General features: G+C 41.2%; 1 protein-coding gene across 4 annotated transcripts in view; it reads left to right on the forward strand.

Annotated features, from left to right (window-relative positions):
* Nucleotides 1–12,558, forward strand: part of arhgef3 (Rho guanine nucleotide exchange factor (GEF) 3) — a 54,913-nt gene that overhangs the window by 24,938 nt on the left and 17,417 nt on the right. The window lies entirely within an intron of this gene.

Raw genomic sequence — 12,558 nt, forward strand, 5'->3', positions numbered from 1 at the left:
TGTGTAGGGCTTTTTAATAAACAGTTCACAGGCATTCTTGTGTGCTGTAGGACTGGATCTTAATTTTTGTTAATATACTAGACTTTGTAAAGTTCTGCTACTGTAACTGGAAGAGAACCTCCATGATCTGTGAAATTTGTAATGACCTTTTAGTTTGTCGTAGCTTCGTCTGCTTGATGTTGCTGATATGTCATGGGCTCTTGGCTGGACTAGAAGCAGAAAAGCAAAGCAAAAATTCCGTGTCCATCAACTTAATGGAGACAGCCAACAATTGGAAGTAATAACGGCCTGGCTTGATTTACATGCTGTCTCTTGCTTTCGTTGTCAGCAGACATATGAACTGAGGGTTTTACATTCAGAGATGGCTCAGTCAGTACAGACAACAGTGAACTTGATTTGATGTCAGACAAATGGATCTGATAGTGAAATATTCTATGCTTTGACCCCGTGGCTGTGTTTAAGAGCACATGGAGCATGTCCAAACGTGAACGCCTTTGGAATCTGCTTCAAGGCATATTCCCCCCCACGTCTGGTTCTTCCAACCTTGAAAGCAGTCAACTTAAGGAGGTTATTTGTAAGACTGAGTGCTCTGGGTGGGTTGTCCTAAATTGGAGTTGGCCTGGTTGCAAAGTGGTGGTCTAATGAATGCAGGAAACTGGGATATGACAGATCACACTCCTCCTTACTCGTAGTGTTGAGTCAGTTTATAAATATAGTAGTGTACGTTCCAATGAACAGTCATGATTTGTCATGGGGCCATTATCAGTTGTTTCTTCTTTTATTTTTTCAGTGTAACCATCCATTGTGTAGAGAAACAATATGGATATCCATTGTTAACAAAAGAATATTTTACCGGCAACCTTTCCTTTAAATGTTTTGATTGTCTTCTAAATCAGGAACCCAAAAATCAGTTTTCAAAATAGCATCATCTGGTCCTGGTAAAAATGACAAGGGCACAAGGTTTGCATTTATCCAAATACAGTCTCACTCCTTTTGTGACACGCAATGTACTCCCATGTCAGTCCCAATTCCTTTAACCGTATCCAAGGCAGAGTGGAGATGAGTGCTGGGGCTTGAGCTAAAGGGCTTGGTGAAGGGCAAGCAACCACATGTCTGCTTGGTATGTTCTCATCTGGATGAGGGACTGGCCAGAGCTCAATGATCTCAACAGCGCTGATATCAACAGGACCTGCTGCTTGCAGGCTGAGCCTAGCAGGAAGGGGGGGCTGGATGCATGGTTTCTCATAGGACCATTTGTTGGACCTTCTGATGGGGGGGGGGAAGAAACAAGATATTTATTGCCGTCGATGACCTTTTACAAAGATGTGGCAACAGCTGGAGCAGCGCTCTGTGCGTTATTAGGTTTAATGGTTAATTTCACAGGGTGGATGGGGGTTTGATGCATGGAAAGCTTCCTAAAAACCATGTCTAAGACAACATTCAGTGCTTGCACACAGAAAATAAAACATTGTTTTTCATTGTTTGTTTTGAAAGAAGTAATAAGGTGTTTTTATTGGAGGTGGTCAGCATATGACTTCTCCTTTTGATATTCAGTCATTTTTGCTAGTAGTGGATGTGCTTTTTTGTTGTGTATTTAGTCTTGACGAATGATAGCTACTTTTGGATTATTACCCAGGAGGTTTTATTGTAGATGAATGTACCAAAACAGATTGGTATTAGAGATAATGAAATGAACAGCTCTGCTAGGAGATCGAGATACCTGACCAATAAACATAACAGATGTTGCGCTCCAACAGTGGGTATTTTTCTACTCTTCCAGTATGATCTCCAAAAAGGCCAGAGGTGAGGGTCACCAATTGGGCTCCCACCTGTACCCTGAAGCTTCTTTTAGCTTTGCCGACAGCCATGCTGAATTTAACCTTCTACACTTAGTGACAGAGCAGAACAGCTACCGTTTTTTCAGGTCCCTTTGTTGATTTCCAAGAAGTGCTCTCAGGTGACTTTCCGTCATATCTGGTGGTCTCGAGTGCTCTCCTGTGAACAGGAGAGGAAGTAGTACAGGAAGTAGGAGCTGTGCAATTCAGATATCTGCAGATTTTATCACAATTAGGAATCTACTGTTTTTGCAGGTGATGAATCTTAACTACTGTTGCTTAGATTGGATACATGTTGTTGGTAGTGATAACAGTTGTTCCATGTACTCAAACTTGGGGTTAGGTTATTTTTCTAAACGAGGTCCATCGTTAAACTGAAGATTTTTCTGTCAAATCCCATCTTGGATTGTCACTTATAAGTCTCTAAAACATTGCATTAGATTTTTTAATTTGGTTGGCAGGTCCAACACAACAACTGCACGCACATCTGTTCTCCACTCGTTAATGTACGATATTAGCAGCTGTTACTGCTATTAAAGGCCAAAGAAGCTGGTTTTATAACACATTTATATCTTAAATGATGATGAGGAGTGCATTGATAGTGTTTTATAAATGTGGTTATATTCTTTAGGAACCCATCATGAAAACCTGCCTAGTTTTTTTTTTTTTTGTGGAAATAAATCTTTTCATTGGAGTTTTTGAATTTTGTTTCAGTAAAAATGAAGCCCCTTTTGTATTTTTCTGCTTTGTCATGCTCTAGCTGCAGACAGTGACTTAGAGCATGGCTGAGGAACAGAATAAGGTTTGCCAGATGCCTGTGAGAAACCATCTTCACTTTGGATTAGTTCTACAGATCTGGATTTCTCCTCTCAAATTCCTCCTAGAGAAATTTGTTTAGATTTGTTGGTGGCTTTTCATTTCCACACTCCTGTGTGATCTTCCGATCTTTTTGCATGGCTCACGTGTTGTCAGATATACCTATTGCCCCAGTTTACCAGATTAATGACTGCTTTGAATGACTGTAAGTGGGGGATGGCCCCTGGAGTCCAGTGATTTAAAGAAAGTAGCACAGCAAATTGGCACTGGAAATGTAAACTTTGAAAGAACAAGTGGGCAAAATTAACCAGGTGAGACGTAACTGCACCCAAAATAGGAATTTGTTTATCTCCAGATATATGCAATCAGGACTATTTATAATGTGTAATGGTATGCTAGCCACTCAAACTATCCCAAGAGACCTTACTAAAACATTTATTTCAGAGATAAAACTGTATCCTGGAGACAGAAAACAGATCAGCCAGGGTTTCACGGCCACTTTTATGCCGATTACAGTTTGTCTCACTGAATGCTTGAATCAGGACTGCATTTTTAAAGGTATGGTTATATTTATATACACACGTGTGTGTGTGTGTGTGTGTGTGTGTGTGTGTATAGATATATGCATGTGTATATATATATATATATATAATATGGTTACATGTCTTGGAGTGGAAAATAACATACATGTTTCATCTGATGGCTGTCAGAAAGGTTTATTTGTTTATTTAAATTAGAGCTTTGTTTTTTTCTAACCAGTTTTCTTCTCATTGTTAATTGCTGCTCATTCTCTCATGCTGCCTCAGGCTCTTTGTGAACTCACACATCATTATACCTCAGCTGGATGTGCTTAGAGGAAAGTGCTAACTGTAATTCCTGTGATCCAATAGACAGCCACAATTGGCTAGCATTACTCTGAATTGGCAGGATAAACCTTACAACTCTTGCTTGGACTAGAGAAGAGAATCCAAGCTCCTGGCCAGGGAGAGCCAGGGAGAAGTCCCTTCGCAGCATTTGTGGACTCCAGACCATGAATGGCTGTGGTGTTACTGGCAGTAAAACTCCAAATCAAACTGTTAATCTAGGGATGGGAAGGAGCCTCCTTAGCTAGTTGTTCCAAACAAGATTTCCAGAATTCCACATCTCATAACTTGGACAAAAGCGAAAAAAACAATCAGCGAGGAATTACAAATGTCGCTGATCAAAGAACAAACTGATTTAGACAGAGGGCTGATTTACATGTTGATTGATACGTATTGAACTTGAATAGATCTGCATTTAATGAAATATCAGGGTTTCTGAGCATCTCAGATGCTCCCACCATATGTGTGATTGATTTTGTTTAAGCAAAGACCAGCTGGGCTTCTGTGTGCCCTATCATTTTCCATCCTTGGATTTGTGTAGTACTGACATATGATTTATCCACGCATACTCCACAATAGCTGTTCAGCCTGTCTGTCCTGGAGAGAGTTAAATTCGTTTATGGAATCACTCTTTTTGCTCCTTTTAAGCAAAACTCTTTGGTTTCCTGGACATTAGTAACAATTCCAGTTATAAAATATTTTTCTTATGAGGCTGTCTGGGTGGAAAAAATGTCCTTATGTGTCCAGAGATGATGTCCTGGGTTACATAACACAATCAGGAACATACTCTATGCGTTGTTTTTAGTGAGCACCTAGCATTGTTAAATGCGTTAAAAACAACTCGAGAATTGTCGGCGAAAACAACCCCCAGTTTCCGCTCTTGAATTGATTTACTGCCCAACAGAAACGTGACGAGAGAAGGGCTGTGTGCTAGCTAGAGCTCACTGATTGCCTGGTACACTATTTTGAGACAGGTGGGTCAGATGTTTCTCTTCCTGAAACAAGGAGCACTGCCCTGTGCTGTCCTGCCCTGGAGGAACCCTGAAATTAGCTGACATTTATATAAATATCCCTCCCATTCAATTCCAGTAACCCTCAGAGGCATAGCGGCTAATGCTCTTCCTGAAGCAGGGGCAGATAGGTTGTACTTCATGGAAAGGTTAGTGGATATTGCTTCATAAATGCTATCAGATTGGTTGAGTCCGTAAGATGTGCAGTAGTGACAATAAGGGAGGAAATTGCTGTACACCAAGCCTCCTTTTCCTGTTTACAAAGTGAATGGGGGGGTCCACTTCTTAAAAAAAAAGAAAAAAGAAAGTGTTACTCTGCATGGTAAAGAAAGTGAGGAGCAGTGAAATGTTACAGGAGTGAAATGTTACATTCTGGCTTGTCGGTATCTTCCATGTTGTCCCAGAGCCCAGCCGTAACAAAGGGCTGGACCAAGGGCTGGATGGACTATTTCCAGGTATGTCCCTCATTTATGGGTCAGAAGGAACAATATGAACATGGATGATCTGGGTTTGAGCACAGCGCTGTGAAGGTGGGCTATTACTGTGTCAGTCCACACCACGTCTGCAAGTGGCTGCGTTCCTAAGGTTAGCGTGCAAAAAATAGAGGGATTCACTATGTTACTCATCACACAGCCTGGAGGGGAGCAGACAGCAGTGTAAACACAGAGGGCCCTGTCTCTTTCTCGCTCTCTCTCTCCCTCTTTGTGTGCGTCTGTGCATGTGTGTGTCATGGGGGAATGTGCCATCCTCAGCTCTCCCGCTCACGCTCAGCCAGACCTGACTAGCGGTGATGGTCATCGGCATCAGCTGTAAGACGTGTCTCTTAACCATTCCGTCATCCGTTCTGTAATGCTTCTTTTGCATGATGCTCCTTTCCCAGCATCAGCCAACGGAATGCAGACATTTCAGTCCTGTGACAAAGTACAGACTAAACTATAATCCCCCTTTATCCATATTGCATGTTTGAATCACTGAATTAGTTTTTCAGCATAACTTTGGTCATGATGCACAGCCGTAACCCGGTTCCAGCTGCTGACAAGCAGCCAAAAGTACTGATAACACTGGTATGCATGTGGTGTACACTACAAAAGTATCAGTAATTCATAATATTTTACATTTAAATACATGAAGTTATGAAGCATTAAACTGTATCTGTATATCATTACAAAAGTAAGTTTATTCTATACAGTGTTTATATGCCATCATCAGTTTTCTGTTATCTATTAACCTGATTGAAATAATGAGGATGTAGCGGCTTCATGTCAAATTCCTCTGAGAGGCTACTCTCATCTCTTCCTTAAGATGTCATTAAATGTATACCATTTCATTATATTTATAACATTACCCAGCTAATGGATATTAGAAAGCAGCTGACCTGTGTTACCTCCAAGACGTGTATTGGAGTTCTCATTTATAAGTAGGCCTGTTTTGATTTGAAGTCTGCTAGGAAAATGTATTAGGATGTATAAGGATAAGATCTAAACTATAACTCCACTTTCAAAAGCTTTGGTTCGATGGTTGATGTATGGATTCATAAATGAACTCCTCTTAGATGGACAGATCTGAGATCTTCCATACTGACCCAAGCTGGGAAACTGCATGCTTGTTAAAGGACTTCAGACTGATCCTGATGCAGCTGGGAAGAGCACTGACACTGCCCAATCCAATTGACCTAGATTGCGAGGGACTGCCGTTTGACAGTGGTGCCGTTTCATGCCACTCTGAAGAAAGGTGTACAAAGCTAAAGTTTATCAGAGAACATTGACCCTAACCTCTGCTTCCCTGACCATGAGCCCTGCTGTTCCGCTTGTACCTTCTCTGGGTCATGCTGTCTTTCTCTCTGTCTTGCTCACTCTCCTGATAGCTCTGTCCTGATATTGTCTTTGCACATTAACCTTTTATGGTCATAATTTATCAATATACGTGCTGAAGACCTGTGAAGGGCTTCAGGTGGGTAGGGCTCATAATTTAGCACTGATGCATCTCTATTTGTTGTCCATTGTTGTTATTCAGTATTTTTGAAGTTTTTGACCGTAAAATCTTGTTTTCAGGTTTGAGCAGTCGCATTGTCCAGGAGCAAGCTGCCCATATAAAAATTTTCATGTGATTGCTAATTAGGATTTTCCCTATAACACTTCCTTTATAGGGCAATCGCTCCCTTATTGTTCATTACTTGAATGTCAGAGGAAGCATTTATGGGTTTTCCAAACAACTACAGCACCTATGCATATTACCTCTGAGCTCCCCTCATTATAACTGCAAAATCAATTTCTCTTTTCTTGTTTTTTGGTTGGTCGATGCATCAGGTGTGTTTTGGCCTTTTTCTTTTCCAATTATGGCTTTGTAATTTACATGCACCATGTAGGAAATTGAGGTTCAGAAAGAAGAAAACCGAATGCTTGCATAATGCGGCCATAGATTTCCAGTCAAGGGGAAAAAAAACCATGGAGTGGTGCGGATCAGCGCTTTGAAAGGCAACGAAGCTTCGGGGTGTTTTTATTTCACTACATCAAAGGCCTGTTTTCCTCCTTTTCACCCTTTCAGACACACGTAACACTAATGCAATCTGGCCAAGCTTTGGCCATCTCCAGCAGCTTTTAGTGGCTTGTCATGTCTTTCAGGCTCCGACAAAGCTAAGATGAAGTGTTGCAACTTGGGACATTCTCTCTGATTAATTGATCCATAAGACACAAGGCCAGTGACATGTGTCTTCTTTAAGTACTCTGTTCCAAAGTGAATATAATGTAACTTAATCTCATCACTGCAACAGATGACTCTGACCTGCCACTGACCTGTTCTGGATTAGTTTTGCTTATGTTTTTGACCGAAATGCTCATCTGATATGGATCACATTATTCTGAAGATAGAGTACTTCAGATGCGGTATGATATTTGTGTCTACATTATAAAAACATTTTGAAGTTCAATTAGGATTTTGCCTTCTTATGACTATACTGAATACATGTATAAGACATCATCCTAACTGGGAGCTGAATCAGGTATGTTAGTGACTACTAAGCTTTGCAGTGCAGGGACTCTACAGGACTGGAATCAGGAAACATCTTTAAAGTACATTAACATGGGTACAACAAAGGCCAGTGGTTATAGATTACACAATGTTATGTAATGTACATTACTAATTGGGTGTTTAGCAATTTCTATTACTCTCATCTGACTGTAGTTTTTTTGCCACTTGATTACTTCCTTCGATCATTTTATACACCTTTTTTTCCATTGGGGTCATGAGCAATTAAAATGAACAAAAATCGGGGGAAAATAAGGCTGAAAACAGACAATGAAATGTTTATTCAAAGGTCCAATAATAAAAGTGCAAATCAAAATGCAGAAATCATTAGATATATTTCCACATTTGGAAGCAGACTCATCGTAATCTGTGTTGAATGAAGATTTGAACATCATAAATGGAATAGGAGTGATTAGCTCCCATTGTATGGGCTGTGTGGAGTGGTCTGTGAGAGGTCTGTGGAGCTGTGTTGAAACTGCTAGCCTTTGTGATTCATGCTTATCGTCTAATCAAAGTCTGATGCAGAGGAAAGTTTACAAATTTGGGTCTCTTAAACTTGACTGGGGACAGTAAGCGTGTGAATCATATGGAACTTTTATGCCAAGTGGATAAAATAGCGCAATGTGTAAATAAAGGAAGTGCATGGGGTCATGCAGCAGGACAAAGGGTTGAAACTTGAAAAACAAACGAGAAGCACTTGAGACTCTGGTCTTTGCTGGGAATGGCTCTTCACTTTTTATTATTGTTCCTTAAACAACTGAATTGCATCATAGCAGCAGCTTCATTTCAGTTCGATAAGTAGAGGTCCTCATTTCTGGTGTGGTTGAGAGAATTTCCCCTTGCATTGTCTGGTGCTTTTATTTGCTCCTCTGCTGATGTGCTCATCTCGATATTGCACAGGGACATGGACTAAGCCATTCTCAGGAGAGTGCAGCTTTCTCTTTCCTGTGTAGCAGCCGACGCCGTTGGCAGCGGATTTAGTAGCTTGCATCCATCTGTAGGGGAGCATATTCCTCGTTCGAATGTGTGCTCTGATTGCCAGTGAACAAAACTTCTGTGCTAAATACTGTTGAAAAAGCGGACGGAAGGCCAACACGCAGATTTCAAATTCATGCGTCTATATATTTCAGTATGTATATGCATGTATTTCAAGCATTCACATAAACTGCTGAATTGTGAAACTCAAGCACAGTGGTATAAATTCAGCAGTGAGAAGTTCTAATAGACCACCCAGTCCCTGATGTTGACTACAAGCACACAATCCAACCGCTCTGCAGGTACTCTCAGACACAAAGCAGATTCTCCTCCTCTTAGTGTTGTTTATGCCATTTACCATGGAGGTCAAACACAGCTCTTCCCTTTACAGCTGAACTCGCATGGCGGAGCCTGTATGGACATTGTCTCCAGCAGGATGGCGTGCTGCATCTATTAGCATTCTAATGTGCCTCAGTAGGCTCCCCATCATTGCCACAACCGGCCAATAATTCCAACACAGTAGGAGATTTGCAGGAGAAGAGTGCAGTGTAAGCCAAGTCTACACACAGCCTTTCTTTTTATACAAGTATGCCCTTTTATTAATGCTGATTATTATTGCATCTGTGTCTAGTTAGAATTGCTCAACAGTTTTATTAAAGCTGGAAGTACCCGATCGTAAGTACACCTTCTCAGTATGAACCGACATGTACTGTTTGCCATGTGTTGACACTGATGCAGCTGAGGTTGTGACTTTTTGCTGAAGCATGTTGGCTGGTGCTCTGAAATACATGAACAAATCACAAATGAAAAGCATCTCTAGATCAGCCCTCTCTGTGACCCAAGGTCTAAAGGTAATGTGAGCTTAAGGAAACTGTGTGCGGTGTCTGTAATTAACATGATAATATAGCTGTCTATTTCCTCACAGATCTTTTTATACTGGCCCAAACACACACAGAAAGTGTAATCTTCTAATTAAATATCTTTGTGCACCCTTATGAATATTTTACAATTTAGATATTGAGTTTAGATTAATTGTAAAAGTCATACTGAATCGTAATTGAGAGACAACTTGTACTTACCCAAATATCACTAACGAAGTGTTTGTAGTTCATCACTGTGGTCATAAGCAATTTCTCTCTTCTGTGTGAATCTAGCAGTCAAACAACGTGAATGTAAGTAAATGGACTGGTCAGTTGAATTGTCAAATGGACAACTGTGGTTTAAATTTGATGCACTTCACCATCATTTTCAGTCTTTCAGACCCCAGGTGTACTTTTTGCCAGACTGCCTGGTAGGCCATCCTTAGAGAGCCACTGACTGACTGATTGCCTTACATTTAACAACAACAACAACAACAAGCAGTCACATGGGTGAGGGGTTCCAGCTAGGTACTTAGGTCAGTAGCACAGTTTGCTTCCTCTAAATGGTGACTGTTGTTTGCCCATTAATCACAATGAATAAGTAGTGTGTTAGCTAGTGGCTTTATTCAAGATAGTTTAGGTTAGCATTCTAACCTGTTGGCTTGTAATGTGGCATGTTTGTGGCAGTGTTGACGGTAATTAAGATTTCTAGCTAGCTACCTGCATGTTCTGCTGTGTCCAGTATGAATGGGATTTTGCTGCTTATAACTTGCAAACATAAGTAGCTATTAGCAAGCTCATTGTGCATTTTTATTAGCTAGCTCTGTAATATGAAATAGCAATCATATTAAAGTAAATGATTTTCTCACATGCTTCAATCTAGCCTTTCAAGGGAGAAACCCTACATTTTAAGTATCATATTTTCTCAAGTGTAATGATGGGGTATTTTTATATTAGTGACTACCTCACCATTGCTGAAATACACAAACATACGATGCAAGGGACATCATGTGTAGCATTCACTGCTGGCTGTGGCTAGAACCAACAATTGGTATTCCAGGCAGCAGATTATCTTGCAAGATAGCAGGCCTCTAGAAACTGAGACGTAACACACAGAAGACTGCTAGGATTTTATGCTTCCTTCTGGGATGTCGTATTCATTGCAGTGCTAATATCTTGTTAGCATGTGTATGAACATTGAAAATGAAACTGGTAATTCAGTTTTCTTCAATGAATTTCACATTTTTTATTTCTTACTTTAAAGAAAGGAGTGCAAATAAGTCCCAACCTGGAATTATTGCATAAAGTGAGTTTCCCAAAGTGTTTTATGTGCATCATAACAATATTCACCAGGTGCTAGCAAGCATTAACTTCATTCACATACCCCACATCATCTCACTCACTCTCATGGGAATGCTATTAAGATAGAACAGCTTCTCTTTTTCAGATACAACTTAAATATAATGTCCATTGATGGTGACTGACTTCTTCAGGCACAAGAGCTACAGCTGTCCTATTAACCTGAACCCCTTCCTTACTCACACACACAGACACGCACACGCTCAAACAGTGCTGGTCTGAACTGTTTTCCGTCAGCAAGAGCAGACAAGAGACTACCATCCTTTCCTGTAAAGAAATTAGCATCAGTACCACTAGATGCATTAGTAGCTAATTTCATCCTATATATTGTTTAAGCATTGCACAAGAGGAAAAACCTTCACCAACAGACAGCTGCTATCCTCCTTACCCATCTGACCCAAAAGGAGGACGTGATGGCAACTGCAATGCAAGACTTATGGTTCTACATGGAGATCAAACTTTGGCCAGAGGATATAATTGTTATGCACAACTGTTTTTCCCCCCTCTGAAATGTAGTCAGCGAAATAAGAACTGCAAGTCTTTCTGTGAAGGGGATTTTTGTTGGTGTGGTGAAGCATGTCTACAAAATGCATTCCTAGTAAGGCTTACAGCACAAAAGCAGCAGTCAAGAACATGAACCATGCATATTGTATGATAGATTCAGTATAGACCTAGATCTGCCAGCACCAGGCCGCAGAAAAGCAGTCACTGACAATATGCCTGCATGTACGCAAAGTCAGTTTGCCACAAGCCCGTTGCCTGTGTTTTCCCCCTGTTTATATCCCCCAGGCCATAACTGCATAGACAGACACAGTTTTGCCCAGGAAACAATTTTAAAGTGATTCTGTCCAGCCAAGCCAGCAAATTATCCAGGGAGCCATCATTCGAGTCTGACCTCAGGTCAGGTCCAAGCGCCTCTTTTTTTTCCCTTTGTCTACTTTCTGGCACGGGCACTGGAAAGCCCTCCACCGCCTGCCAACTGTTAGGTCGTTTGAGTGACAGCTGAACGAGTGTAAAGAGTTGGCTGGCTGTTTGGAGTCCTCATACTGGCTAGGATTTCGCTGGCTGGGCCTAACCCCTCCCACTCCATCACGGACGGCGACGGCACACTTCCCCGGGCCGCGATAGCTGCACAATGGCAGGAACCTTAGGGCAGACCAAAGGCTCTTAAAACTGGGGCCAATTTCCTGCTGGCGGGAACGGGACCTGCCGGGCATGGCAATCTGGGAAGCGGTTATTTTCACTCAATTAGAAAATCATTTTAAAAAAGGCACCCTAACAGCCACAGAACAGGGTCTCTGTATCCGAGTTTCACCCTGAGGCAGACGAAAGAACGAACGAAAAAAAAAAATGCACACGTGTACATATAGACTGTACCTCCCCACCTCACCCACACTGAATTTATTAGAGGTTGCACCAGGAAGACACATGTATATGCTCTTGTCCAAACAGTCTGTGTGAGTTTAGCAGTAGTGAAAATGGTAGGTCAAATGGCTTCTGCTCCAAACACAACTCCTGCAAAACTGGCACACCGTCACATCTGCAGGCAGAGCTCGGCTGGCTTACTACACGTGTGGGGTTGCGTTAATCAAGCGATTTAACTATTTGACGGCAAATTGCTCACTAACCATATTGATACAATTTATTGATATAATTTATTAAGTCAGTCAAGTTGCCAAAACACACAGACCCTGAGTTGGCAAACGTTTTCATCTCATGCAAAGCAACAATTAACATATCCAGACAGGATGTTCTGCATACCGGTTCTGCTAGGATACTTGTTTGCAAGTCTGAAAATGATCGATGTAAATGTTAG

Source organism: Electrophorus electricus, chromosome 22 (genome assembly GCF_041902795.1).
Source record: "Electrophorus electricus isolate QZ-2024a chromosome 22, ASM4190279v1, whole genome shotgun sequence".
NCBI lineage: Eukaryota > Metazoa > Chordata > Actinopteri > Gymnotiformes > Gymnotidae > Electrophorus > Electrophorus electricus.